Raw genomic sequence first — 14,001 nt, 5'->3', positions numbered from 1 at the left:
ACTGTGAGGGCATAGGTGAACATGGTGGAAGTAAGGTGTTAAGTATGGGATTTAACAAATAAATTATGACAGTGGCAAACTCGGTTAGAAAGAGTAAAATTTTACCTTCTGGTCACTTCTGGGACATTTCTGGTATATTTCTGACACTCCACTTAATAGATCCCACTTAAAAGATCACACCAGACCAGGGTCATAGCAGACCTGCACCATCAAATTTATACAATCAAATCAAATTTATCAATTTTCAAATTTATGATCAAATTTGTGATCAAATTTAAATTCTTGCAGGAAGTGAGGGCCCGCTTCCATGAAGTTTGGAAACCAGATACAGCCCTGAAAAGGCCCTTGAACCTTGTCTTTGTGAACTAATCTGCAAAAAAGAAGAGGTAAGTGCCAAAAAAACAGACGGGGAAGCTGAGGAAATGAAAATGACTGAGGCCACTTGAAATTCGCTACAGTCAGCTCTGTGGCTTATGGTAGCTAGTGGGTCTGCCTTACTCAATAGAGGACAGAGCTCTTGGACTTTCTACCTCCGTAGACCTAAGCAGCCCTAAGGTTTGTATTAAATAGTGAATCTGAAATAGACCATACAAGACATATACACCGTGTGCAGAATTATTAGGCAAGTTGTATTTTAGAGGATTTTTTTTATTATTGATCAACAACTATGTTCTCAATCAACCCAAAAGACTCATAAATATCAAAGCTTAATATTTTTGGAAGTTGGAGTGGCTTTTTTTTTAGATTTGGCTATCTTAGGAGGATATCTGTTTGTAAAGGTAACTATTACTGTGCAGAATTATTAGGCCACTTAATAAATATATAAAAATATACAAATACATACAAATATATTTCCATCTCACTTGTTTACTTTCACCAGGTAAACCAATATAACTGCACAAAATTTAGAAATAAACATTTCTGACATGCAAAAACAAAACCCCCAAAAAATAGTGACCAATATAGCCACCTTTCTTTATGATGACACTCAACAGCCTACCATCCATAGATTCTGTCAGTTGCTTGATCTATTTACGATCAACATTGTGTGCAGCAGCCACCACAGCCTTCCAGACACTGTTCCGAGAGGTGTACTGTTTTACCTCCCTGTAGATCTCACATTTTATGAGGGACCACAGGTTCTCTATGGGGTTCAGATCAGGTAAACAAGGGGGCTGTGTCATTATTTTTTCATCTTTTAGACCTTTACTGGCCTGCCACGCTGTGGAGTAGTTGGATGCATGTGAAGGAGCATTGTCCTGCATGAAAATCATCCGTCACCAAGATATAAATAAGATGAAGTGCCAAAGCGTCCCAGGTCAAATTATAGGATAGAAATTTTTTTTATCAAAGAGCAATAAGCTCAAGCAATTGCCCAGAGAGAAAAATCACTCAAGTGCTATAACAAAATAGTTAAGATAGATCCTAATAACCGCAACAATATGCTTATGCCTAATAAAATATAAAACATCCCAGCAAATGGTAACTTATCTGCTGGGATATATCCAGAGAAAATACAGACGCCTTTCCCCTCCTTTTTATGTGGGTTCATCAGGGGAAGATTAGTGGACTAGTGACAGGTCCATAAAGCATTTGGCCATCACTAGTCCACTGATCTCCCCTGATTAACCGCCCCAAAAAGGGGGGGGGGGGGGCGTCTGTATTTTCTCTGGATATATCCCAGCAGATAAGTTACCCTTTGGTGGGATGTTTTATATTTTACGCTTTTCCCCCGTTTCTGTTGATTCCGCGAGTGTTACGAAAGATTCAGCAAGACAAGGCTACAGTAATCACTGTCCTTCCCTATTGGCCAAAAAGAAGCTGTGTTCTGGCATTCCTACAATCTGGAATGGACAAGGGTTTGTCCCTCGGCTCTCTCAAGGGCCAAGTGTCGGCGCTCTCCGTATTTTTTCAAAAGCGTCTAGCCAGGCTTCCGCAGGTCCGCACGTTCCTGCAGGGGGTTTGCCACATGGTCCCACCTTACAAACGTCCGTTGGAACCTTGGAATCTTAACAGGGTTCTGACGGCTCTTCAAAAGCCGCCTTTTGAGCCGCTGCGGGATGTCTCTCTCTCCCGTCTTTCTCATAGGGTGGCCTTCCTGGTGGCGGTCACATCACTTCGGAGAGTGTCTGAGCTTGCAACGCTGTCATGCAAAGCCCCCTTCCTGGTTTTTCACCAGGATAAGGTGGTTCTGCGTCCTGCCCGGAATTTCTCCCTAAGGTGGTATCCCCTTTTCATCTAAATCAGGATATCTCCTTGCCTTCCTTTTGCCCTAATCCAATTCACCAGTGTGAAAAGGATTTGCACTCTTTGAATATAGTGAGAGCACTCCAGTTCTACGTGTCTCGCACGGCGCCCCTGCGCCGTTCAGACGCGCTCTTTGTCCTTGTCGCTGGCCAGCATAAGGGCTCTCAGGCCTCCAAGTCAACCTTGGCTCGGTGGATCAAGGAACCGATTCTCGAGGCCTACCGTTCTTCTGGGCTTCCACTTCCTTCAGGGTTGAAAGCCCATTCTACCAGAGCAGTCGGTGCGTCCTGGGCTTTGCGGCACCGGGCGACGGCTCAGCAGGTGTGTCAGGCAGCTACGTGGTCTAGTCTGCACACTTTCACGAAGCACTATCAAGTGCATGCCTATGCTTCGGCAGACACCAGTCTAGGTAGGCGAGTCCTCCAGGCGGCGGTTGCCCACCTGTAAGAGGGGGCCGTTTTCGGCTCCTTTTTATTGAGGTATTCCTTTACCCACCCAGGGACTGCTCTTGGACGTCCCAATTGTCTGGGTCTCCCAATGGAGCGACAAAGAAAAAGGGAATTTTGTTTACTTACCGTAAATTCCTTTTCTTCTAGCTCCTATTGGGAGACCCAGCACCCACCCCTGTGCCCTTGGGGCTGGTTGTTCTTTTGTGTACACATGTTGTTGATGTTGATTTGTTCTTATGGTTCATGGTCTTCAGTTCTCCGAACATCCTTCGGATTGAATTTACCCTAGACCAATTTATAAGTTTTCTCCTTCCTGCTTTTGCACCAAAACTGAGGAGCCCGTGATCCACGAGAGGGTGTATAGGCAGAGGGGAGGGGTTACACTTTTTTAAAAGTGTAATACTTTGTGTGGCCTCCAGAGGCAGAAGCTATACACCCAATTGTCTGGGTCTCCCAATAGGAGCTAGAAGAAAAGGAATTTACGGTAAGTAAACAAAATTCCCTTTTTTCTTGTCATTTTTCTTTTAGTCTAAGATAGTGAGTTTGATTCTCTGGATCAAAGGCAGAACACTTGTCCGCTGCTGCAATCAGCCATATGGTAGGTGGTAAATGTTGGATCTGTCCCTGGCTAGTGGACAGAAACATGGTTCAGTGCTGTGATCAACCATGTGGATTGTGGTAGATGGCGGATCTGAAACACTGGATAGTAGACAGAGCATCTGGACCGCTGCAGCGATCAGAGACATGGTTCGTGATAAGTGGTGGATCTGACTCACTGAATACTGGACAGAACACCTCCACTACTGCTGGTATCAGGACCAGCGATGTGATTCATGGAAGATGGTGGGTCTGACTCACTGCGGAAAGTGGACAGAGTACCAGGCGGTTGTCAGTATAGGTAAATGCTTTATAGCCGTAGTTGAAGTCTGGATGTCATGGTTTGAATAGATACATCACTAATTTGAGTAGTGGCCTGAGAGGGAGGGGATGTAAACCAGAAACTGGCTGTAAGGGTTCCAGAGCTAGGGGCGGGGAGCAGAGAAGTGCAGGGGCATAGGACAGAAAAACCCCATGGGAGATCCCAAGTGTTGAATAAAGGCACCGACACGAGGTCTGACCTGGACTAACTGCATGCGTCATCCTCCCAAGAAGAGAAAATGGGGCATGCTATATTGTGGGCAGATGGGGGTTCATGTGGGAGCTGCATATTGAATCGTGTTCTGTAGCTTGTGTGGAAGAAGATTAAAAATCAACTCCTCTACCCGTCAAAAGTAGGTGGCTATGTATGTTTATGGAGGCTTCACATTCAGTGTGTACCAAATGCTGAAAAGACGCACCTTGGAAGGATCTGGCTGCCTCTCTGCTGCACCTAGTGGATTACATGATAGCGCGTAGAAAAAAATGGCACTGGAAAAATTTGTAAGAAGGGACACTGAAAAGAGCATGCGGAGTTCCCGCTCTGTAGTGTGAAACGAGCAGCCTGATAGGCTTGCAGCAGTGGGCGGTGGGGCAAGTGAGAGACGGCGGTATGATGGGCCAGGCAGTTGAGGGCGTGGTCTTTGCGCAGGAGTAGGCCTGACCAGTAGAGGACTAAATTTAGAAGCGTGGCCTTCGGGGGGAACCAGGGGAGTGCGGAGGGAAATAAAAAGCCAGGAACATTTACGGCTGGAACATTTTTTTTTTTAAACAGGAGCCCCCTTAACTGCCCGGGACCTAGGGAGAGGGGTGGGACCTGTCCTGAAGGCCCAGGAATCCTTCTTCGCAACTTGAGGAAGATGATTGTCTTCTTCCTACGGACAATAAGTTAAAACTGGTCAGCTTGGCTCCGGTTGGTGTGTGTATCCTACTTGAGGAGGAGCTAACTTTTTTTGCCTAGTGGCAGCAGCATACACCACATGGTTTCCTCTGTCCCCCAATGAAGCAATAGAGAAATGCCATTTAGCATTGTCCCATGTCACATGCTAATTAGCACTGAGGGGTCCAATGGATATCTTCAGACCATGGTCGTCAATACCTCTTCTGCTTTGATTGATGCGTATGATGTTTCCCAGGTCATGCACACAGCCTGTTCAACTCTCATGTATGCATAGTAGGGAACAAGACATGTGAAGATACAACAAGGTCTGTGGATGAAGTAGGAAACATCATCAATGTCAAACAAAGCAGGACAGGCAGTGATTGAGAGAATAGAGGCAGTGCCAAGCTTGGTCCAAAGATGTCCACCAGACCATTGTATTGCGTACCAACTAGCATATTTGGTGCTGGACAATTCTGAAACACATTTTCCTAGGTATGTGGGGCAGGAAGTTCGTGAAGAGTTCATATAAAGAAAACCTAGTAACAGGTTTGTTTAAAATCTTAGGAACCTTTCCATACAGCGCATATTAATATCTACATATCCTGTAAGGTGCTAATCAGGGGATAATGTGCACTTCTCTTCCTATACATTCATCCTCACAGAAATAATTGATAGTACTCTGCTCTTAATGCTGCTTTCATTAATCTGCTGTTCCATAGGTCTGTTAACCCTTTAGGTCTCTAGACTCTACGTATATTATAGTGTTGACGGATGACAGTCTGAATGATAAAATATTGCTACATGGATCTGTGTCAGAGCTTCATCTTCTTTACCATATTCTGTTTCTGTGTGGGATAGATCATGTGTATTTGGCTCTGATCTTCAGAGTGATCTGGGGTTTTGCTTATTAAAAAATGTAACGTTTTATCAAAATGTGCATCTTTCTTTATTGATTCATTCTATTGTGTTCAGCTAATAAGGAAGTAGATGGATCAGGAAGCATTGACAGGTTTGGTATACCATACTATGCAGATAATAGGCTGTATATGGTAAATATTCAAATCTATAAGTGAGTGGATTTAAGGAGTTGACCTCTACTCCTTTTTAAAGGGAACCTGTAAGCTGCCCTGGTCCCCTAAACTGCTACCATGTCTTTACTGCACCCTTTTTTTCTGCTTAGCAGAATTGACGTTAAACCCTGTGCTCGTGCTATGTAAATTAATGAGTGACTGCTTGGTGTGGGTGAGGCATTGATTTCCTCGTACTAATCCTCCCTCTGAACATGTAAGCCCCCAGAGCCGTCAGTGATAAGATTTGGAAGAGCAGATCTTTCTGTGCATGTGCGAGATTTGCAAAGAGTTGCGGCTGTTGTGAATGTCAGTTATGCTTTTGCTGCTGTGAAGCTCCCTCTTGTGGCCATGAATGGTCTGGACAGAGACCAGGTGTGTTGAGCAATGGGCGTTTCCATTGCTAACTCTCTGCTTATTTAAACCCTGGTCTGCTAGTAGGCTTTGCCGGATGTCAGTTGTTCTTTGTTCACCAGCCTGCTTCATCCTGCTCCAGACCACATCTACCACAGATAAGTGCTTTGCTCTTTATTTGTTGTTTGGTTCTTTTTGCTCTTATCTGAGTTTGTCAGTTTATTTGCATGCAGGGATCTTCCCTCTCAGTTGCTTAGCTGAGAAGCTCCCTGCAGCTATGTTTGGAGTATTGCTACTATTAGTCCATGTGTTTGTTGCTTCTTGAATTTGTAATGGTTCCTGCTTTCTGTTCATTGGTTTGACAAGAGTGACTGGTATAGGACGGAGTTCAGATCTAGTGATCTGAGGGTCTTTTTGTACTATCAGGTTTTTGGATTTTTGCAGGGTTTTTCTCTGCCCACCATCAGTCCCTTTCTTATCCTGTCCTATTTAGTCAGTAGGGCCTCACCTTTTGCTAATCCTATCATCTATATGTGTATTGTGTTTTCCTATATCACCGCAGTCTTTGAATGTGGGGGGCTTGCTATTCTTTATCTATTTTCTGAGGCAGAGAGTTATTCATCTTTCCTTCCTTTAGGATAGATAGTTCTCTGGCTGAGTTCACGGTGCACAGGATGTTAGTTCACCCCTAGGCTACTTCTAGTGTTGATGGTTAGTAAGGGGATGGCGGCCAGATTAGTTACCAATGCTCTTGTCACCTTTTACCAATGATTTATGGTGGTCTTCCATGGTTTCGGATCATAACAGACGTCACTCATGTCCACTGAGGTGTGCTTACATGATAAGAGGGAGAACTAGGAAATCAAAGTCTCCCCTGACTAATCACCCGATGATTTACACAGCGCGAGTGCAGGATATAGAATTATTTTGTATTTATTAGCAATCGCTAAGCAGAAAAAAAGGATGCAGTGAAATGGTGCATAGACATAGTGGCGGCTGATGGGGACTAGGGCAACTGACAGGTTCCCTTTAACAGCTAAAGTGTTCATGATAAAAAAAACAAACATATATTTACTTGCCCGATCAGCACCTGTCTTCAGTGTCCTTTGGTCTGTTTCCCAGCAGTCATTGTTATGTCTTGTGGTTGCCACAATCGGTGGCCTCTGATCATCAGCAGCCTTCACTGTTCCATCAGATTGGACGTCTTCTCGATTGCAATACTGAAAGGCTGCAGCAGATCAATGGCTGCTAATTGGCTGCAGTGGTCACATGATATGTCATGTGACTGCCAGGAAACCCATCATTGAAGAAGAAGTAATGGGAGGGTAATGTTTTTATCTTATCATAGACCCTTTAGCTGTTAAGAAGTGGTTTTCCAGTAGTGGTACACTCCTTTTAAGGAGCTTTTCCTACAAGCCATCTTTATTGCATATCAAGAAGATATTAGATCAGTGGAAGCAGGCCCACAACCAATACTTGTATGGAACTCCTGATTCCACATCTTGAATGTCTTGCACACTGCCTGTTAATTCTACTCAATTGGAATAAGGTATACAGCAAGGTGACACCATCACTTGCGGAAACAATGTGTTCCAGTCTCTCGTAAATTATTTCGGCATAGAGAGTAGTTCCCAGTTTCATCTACCCAAAACTTATGTAGGCACAGATAGTACTGCCTCCTTGTCTTTCCTTGTAAATGATGCAGTCATAGATAGTCCTGACTCCTTGTCTTTCCTTATAAAAAATACAGGCATAGATAGTAATCAGTGATGTGCGAGCTCTACCATGCTCATGTGCTCTGTACATGTTAAGTGCAATTGGATCATTGGCTGGGCACGACTCAAGCACTTGAGTATAATGGAATTCAATGGGGGATTCATTTTTCCGGAAGATATCCCACTACTACATTGCCATTGTAGACAGAGAGTGCTAATACCGATCTACATTCCTTGAGCTTTTCCCTGTTTGGCTCCCCAATGGAGGATTGTCTTGCAGCACATTGGAGAAGCAGCACTCTTTTTAGCCAGTCTTCTAGAATGGCTTTATCATTTACCTGTATATACTACTCCTAGGAGAGTGCAAAATCTTTCGCTCATTGCTATAAGCGTACTAACTACCTACGACTCTTAGGTAGCACTTCAATGTGTCTTTTTTCCCTATGTATAAATTTCCACTAATGAGACTAAGATAAATTTATTTAGATCATATGGTGTCCAATGTGTGTGGTGGCAACCAGGTGAGGAGTACAAGAACAACTGTGTTTACCTATAGTCAAGCATGGTGGTGGGACTGTCATGGTTTGGGGCTGCATGAGTGCTGCTAGCTGTGGGGAACCATGAATGTCAACATATACTGTGTCATACTGAGGCAGAGTATGATCCCATCCTTTTGGAAACTGGCACACAGGGAAGTATTCCAATATGATAGCGATCCCAAACACACCTCCAAAACATAAACTGCCTTGCAAAGGAAACTGGGGGTTAAGGTGCTGGACTGACCAAGCATGTCTCCAGACCTAAACCCTATTGAGCATCTGCCTGTGGGGCATTTTCAAATGGAATGTGGTGGAGCGCAAGGTCTCTAACATCCACCAGCTCCGTGATGTCGTCATGGAGGAGTGGAAGAGGTTAAGAGAGTTAGGGCAGTACTTGAAAATAATAGTGACCACACAAAATATTGACACTTTGAGCACTATTTGGCCATTTTCACTTAGGGGTGTACCCACATTTGATGCCAGCGGCTTTGACACTAATGGCTGTGAGTTATTTACGGGGCACACCAAATTTATACTGTTATACATGCTGTACACTGACTACATTGCATCAAAGTGTTGTCCCATGAGAATATACCATAATATATATATATATATATATATATATATATATATATATATATATATATATATATATATATATATATTTATATATATAAATGAGAGCGAGAGAGAGGTGTATCTAGGCTTTCTGGCACCCGGGGCAAGACCTCAGTTTGGCGCCCCACCCCACCCCATGTGACCAATCATTCATGTGTGAATTGCACACTCACAGTCACGTGATGACGAGTTGCTCTTAATAATTTAATTCTCTTAATGTTCAAAGAGAAACATATGAAGAAAAGCCAGTTGTCGTATGCAAGTATGAAAATCACATATGAGTAGAGTGGCCATATGATGATTGCTGGAACCAAACGCAGAGCTGAATCCTGACAGGGAGTATATTACATGCTGTTATGATTGGGCAACAGAGTTTCATTTTATAAGTAATGGGGTTGTCACGGGTTGAGATGAATATCTGCAGTTGCTATGTGACTGCAGACTTCTGAATTCTCACAGTTCGCACACTGCCCGTTGTCAGGATTTTCTGGTGCCGATGGTCAGAGTGGGAGGTCATGAACCTGCAAGTATGTGATTTACATATATGTGATCACGTGCTGACTGACATGTGTGGCCTCGCTCAAAATGAATTGAGTGAGGCTGGACACGTCAAATCAGAATGTGGCCAGAAATATGAAAATCTCATACTTGTGCTCACATGACCGTTCACTTTTGCCACTGGCACCGGAGAATCCCTAAAGTGTGCAGAGCATGCATTGTGAGAATTCAGAAGCCTGAAGTCACCAAGAGTCACTGCAGAATTTCATCTCAAACTTAGACAAGCCCTTTACTTATACAATTAAGCAGTGTATCCCAATTCTAAGTAAAGGGGTTGTCCAATCTTACAATTTATGAATTGTTACTTGTGTACAGGATCAGAGCTAATAACAGCACCAGAACCAGCAGAGGTACAGAAATACATAATTGTAACACCCAACAGTACAGAAACACAGCATCACAACCACCAGCAGTACAGAAATTCATCATCAGAACCACCAGCAGCACAGAAATACATCCATATAACCCCATCAGTTCAGAAATACAGCATCAAACCCTCATCGGTACAGAAATACATAAATCACAACCACAAGCAGTACATGGTACATCAATTATAATGTCAGGTCAGATCCATACACATTTGTATTGCATGAACTGACAACTTCCAGCACATCCAGGGCTGGCTCCAGGTTTTTGTGGGCCCCAGGTAAAAGAGTCTCAGTCGGCCCCATACACACATAGAAACGCACATATACATATTTAAAAATAAATTCACAAGAATACATCTAAATAGACAAATCTATACACAGTCATATACACTGACATACATAGATACACATCATACATGCACACACAGAAACATTAGAGATATTAATAAGGGGAAGCCGGCAGCAGCCTCTCTCACCTCCTAAGCTTGTCTCACATCCATCTCCTCCTGGGTATGTGGCTGTGCTGCGCTTATTGGTGGCCATGGCTAACAGACATGGCCGCACACAGAGCACACTGACACTGCTATATACATCACAGGAGAGACTGGAGACATACAGCAATGGGGGCACGTACAGATCCAGAGGGGGGCATAGAGCTCTGAAGTGGCAAACAGCACTGGGGTGGGGGGACATACAGCTCTTGGGGTGTACAGCACTGGGGTGGGGGAGATACAGCTCTGGGGAGTATACAGCTGTGGGGTGGTATACCGCATTGGGGTGGGGGAACATACAGCTCTGGAGGTATAGCTCACTGGAGTGGAGAGTCAGACAGTTCTGGGGGGTATACAGTACTGGGGTCGGTGGACAGACAGTTCTGGGTGTATACAGCACTGGTGTCAGGGAACAGACAGTTCTGGGGTATACAGCACTTGGGTGGGGGGACACAGTTCTGGGGGTATACAGCACTGGTGTCAGGGAACAGACAGTTCTGGGGTATACAGCACTTGGGTGGGGGGACACAGTTCTGGGGGTATACAGCACTGGTGTCAGGGAACAGACAGTTCTGGGGGTATACAGCACTTGGGTGGGGGGACAGACAGTTCTGGTGGTATACAGAACTGGGGTGGGGGGACAGACAGTTCTGGGGTTATACAGCACTGGGGAGGGGGGGGACAGACAGTTCTGGGGGTATACAGCTCTGGGGTGGTGGGGACAAACAGTTCTGGGGCTATACAGCTCTGGGGTGGTTGGGACAAACAGTTCTGAGGGTATACAGCTCTGGGGTGGTGGGGACAAATAGTTCTTGGGGTATACAGCTCTGAGGTGGTGGGGGCAAACAGTTCTGGGAGTATCCAGCTCTGGGGTATGTGGGACAGATAGTACTGGGGGTATACAGCATTGGGGTGCGTGGGACAGATAGTATTGGGGGTATACAGCATTGGTGTGCGTGGGACAGATAGTATTGGGGGTATACAGCTCTGGTGTGCGTGGGACAGATAGTACTGGGGGTATACAGCACTGGGGTGTGTGGGACAGATAGTACTGGGGGTATACAGCTCTGGGGTGCGTGGGACAGATAGTACTGGGGGTATACAGCACTAGGGTGGGGGGGACAGACAGTTTTGGGGGTATACAACACTAGGCTGGGGGACAGATAGTTCTGGGGGTATACAGCATTGGGGTGGTAGGGACAAGCAGTTCTGGGGTATACAGCTCTGGAGTGGTGGGGACAAACAGTTCTGGGAGTATACAGCTCTGGGATACGTGGGACAGATAGTACTGGGGGTATACAGAACTGGGGTGCGTGGGACAGATAGTACTGGGGGTATACAGCACTGGGGTGCGTGGGAAAGATAGTACTGGGGGTATACAGCTCTGGGGTGCGTGGGGCAAGTATTACTGGGGGTATACAGTTCTGGGGTGCGTGGGACAGATAGTCCTGGGGGTATACAGCTCTAGGGTGCGTGGGGCAAGTATTACTGGGGGTATACAGCTCTGGGGTGCATGGGACAGATAGTACTGTGGGTATACAGCTCTGGGGTGTGTGGGGCAAATAGGTCTGGGGGTATACAGCTCTGGGGTGTGTGGGGCAAATAGTACTGTGGGTATACAGCTCTGGGGTGCGTGGGGCAAATAGTATTGGGGGTATACGTACACCACTGGGGAGTGTGGGACAGATAGTACTTCGGGTATACAGCACTGGGGTGGGAAGGATGACATACAACTTGGCGGTATGTAGATGCTTCGGCTCCTCTGTGGGTTGAGCCTAGAATGTATGGTCTCCTTCTATGTAAGTGGGTGTGACCAGCTTCATTACAAATTAAGTCATACCTGGAAGTAGCCCGTACATTCTAGCATACCTTCATCTGTTGGACAGGGAGCACAGTGCACAGTGCGTGCTAGCTCCGCCCATAGACAAACTTACACCCTGCACGCAGCAGAGAAAGCTCCGTGCAAGTGAGGAGTTAAGAGCCAGCAAACTAGGAAAGTGCGGGCTGCCGGCAGGAGCTCTGCGGTTCCTGGAACTCGGCTGAGGGCAGCAGCATACATCACCGCCCTTGCTGACAGCCAGGTGCTGATGCTGGCTCTGGCCGCCGGGGAGACTCAGTGCTGCATCAGTCGGCCCGACAGCGCCCCCCCCCTGACACTGCGCCCGGTGCAGATGCCCCGCCAGCCCCCCCCAGATACGCGTGTGTGTGTGTGTGTGTGTGTGTGTGTGTGTGTGTGTGTGTGTGTGTGTGTATATATATATATATAACACATCATATTTTACGTAGATGCCTCATACTGTGTCAGGAACTGCGTTATGGGGATCATACAGTGTGGGAAGGGATATTCTGTATATGCTGTATATATATAAGACCCTCACTGAAGTCTCTGGAAAGCTGCTGTGTACCGAGAAGGATATCTCCAAATTATTATAAGATCGAAAAGCAGTAAAAACACAATGTGGAAATGTTTTTCTTCATTAGATTTTTAAAGCCATCTTCCAATAAAAAACATACTGTGAAGTGTGAAACAGGAAACAAAACATGCATGAGGAAGGGGCGTATGCATCAAGATGGCGTGTTGGAAATTTCCGATATCTCCATTACTCACCAATGTTATCATGTTACGGATGGGATGAGGATCTTCTATAGCAGTCAGTTTTTGTTGCCTACTTGTGGTAAATATTTTGTGCTCTGTTTCTGCGCTTCCCAGTATGTTTTTTATTGGGAGATGGAAGATATTGAAGAAAAACATTTTCCCCATTGTGTGTGTTTACTTGCCTGTCACATCCATTCCTGCTGCCAGTCTAGAAAGTGCCTGAAGGAATTACAATGACCTTGTGGTCCTGTGACCTTAACGTTCTTGCACTAACCCTCATGATCTACTGTGATGGAATAGTGGAGCAGGGATCTGTCGGCTCTGTGCTCCACCATTCTATTTAACTGTATGTTCATACCGTGTACACAGATGGTTAAGGCTACTTTCACACATCCGGTTTGAGCCCTGCGGCTCAATCCGGCTGTGAAAACTATGCAACGGATGCGGCGAAAACACCGCATCCTTTGCATAAGTTTTTACATGCGGCCCGTCCGTTTTTTTCCGGTTGCGGCATGCTACTGAGCATGCGGAGTGGAAAAAACCGCATGCGGCGACCGGATGCGTTTTTTTCCGCATCGCGCCGCATCCGGCCTCCATAGGTATGCATTGAAAAATGCGCCGCAGCGGCCGGATGCGGCGCGATGCGGTGTTTTTTGCCGGAGCAAAAAACGTTGCAGGGGACGTTCGATCCGGCCGCCGCATCGGCTAAATCTGCCGCATGCGGCCAAAACCGGACCGAACGCAAGCCCCTGCGGCACAATATGGCACTAATGTAAGTCTATGCAAAAAAAAACCGCAACCGGCGTTACAAAAGCCGGTGGCGGTTTTTCTGCAGAACGCCGTATTGTGCCGCAGAGCAAAAATCCGGATGTGTGAAAGCACCCTAAGTGCAGACATACCCCTGACATTCCCGCCCAGCTCCCCAAAGTTTGGGACTTCCGCTGGGTCCGGGAGGTATGAAACCACTGATGTATTTCCATTTTTATTACTTTTACCAGTGACAGAGATTCTCTGTCATCTTCTCCTAAATATGAGAGAATAGTGCAGGTTTAGAACATCAGTGGCCTGACCCTCCTGCCGCTATTCCCTTCCTTTCAGCACAATACCAATGTAACTTTCAGCTCTATATCTGAGTTATAGCAGCAGTCTGGTTTCTATGGATACGCTGTCTACTACCTGCAGCCTTTTAGATGTGGTTGTT

The sequence above is a fragment of the Anomaloglossus baeobatrachus genome, chromosome 5 (genome assembly GCF_048569485.1).
Source record: "Anomaloglossus baeobatrachus isolate aAnoBae1 chromosome 5, aAnoBae1.hap1, whole genome shotgun sequence".
Classification (NCBI taxonomy): Eukaryota; Metazoa; Chordata; class Amphibia; order Anura; family Aromobatidae; genus Anomaloglossus; species Anomaloglossus baeobatrachus.
This window is presented reverse-complemented; position numbering follows the sequence as displayed.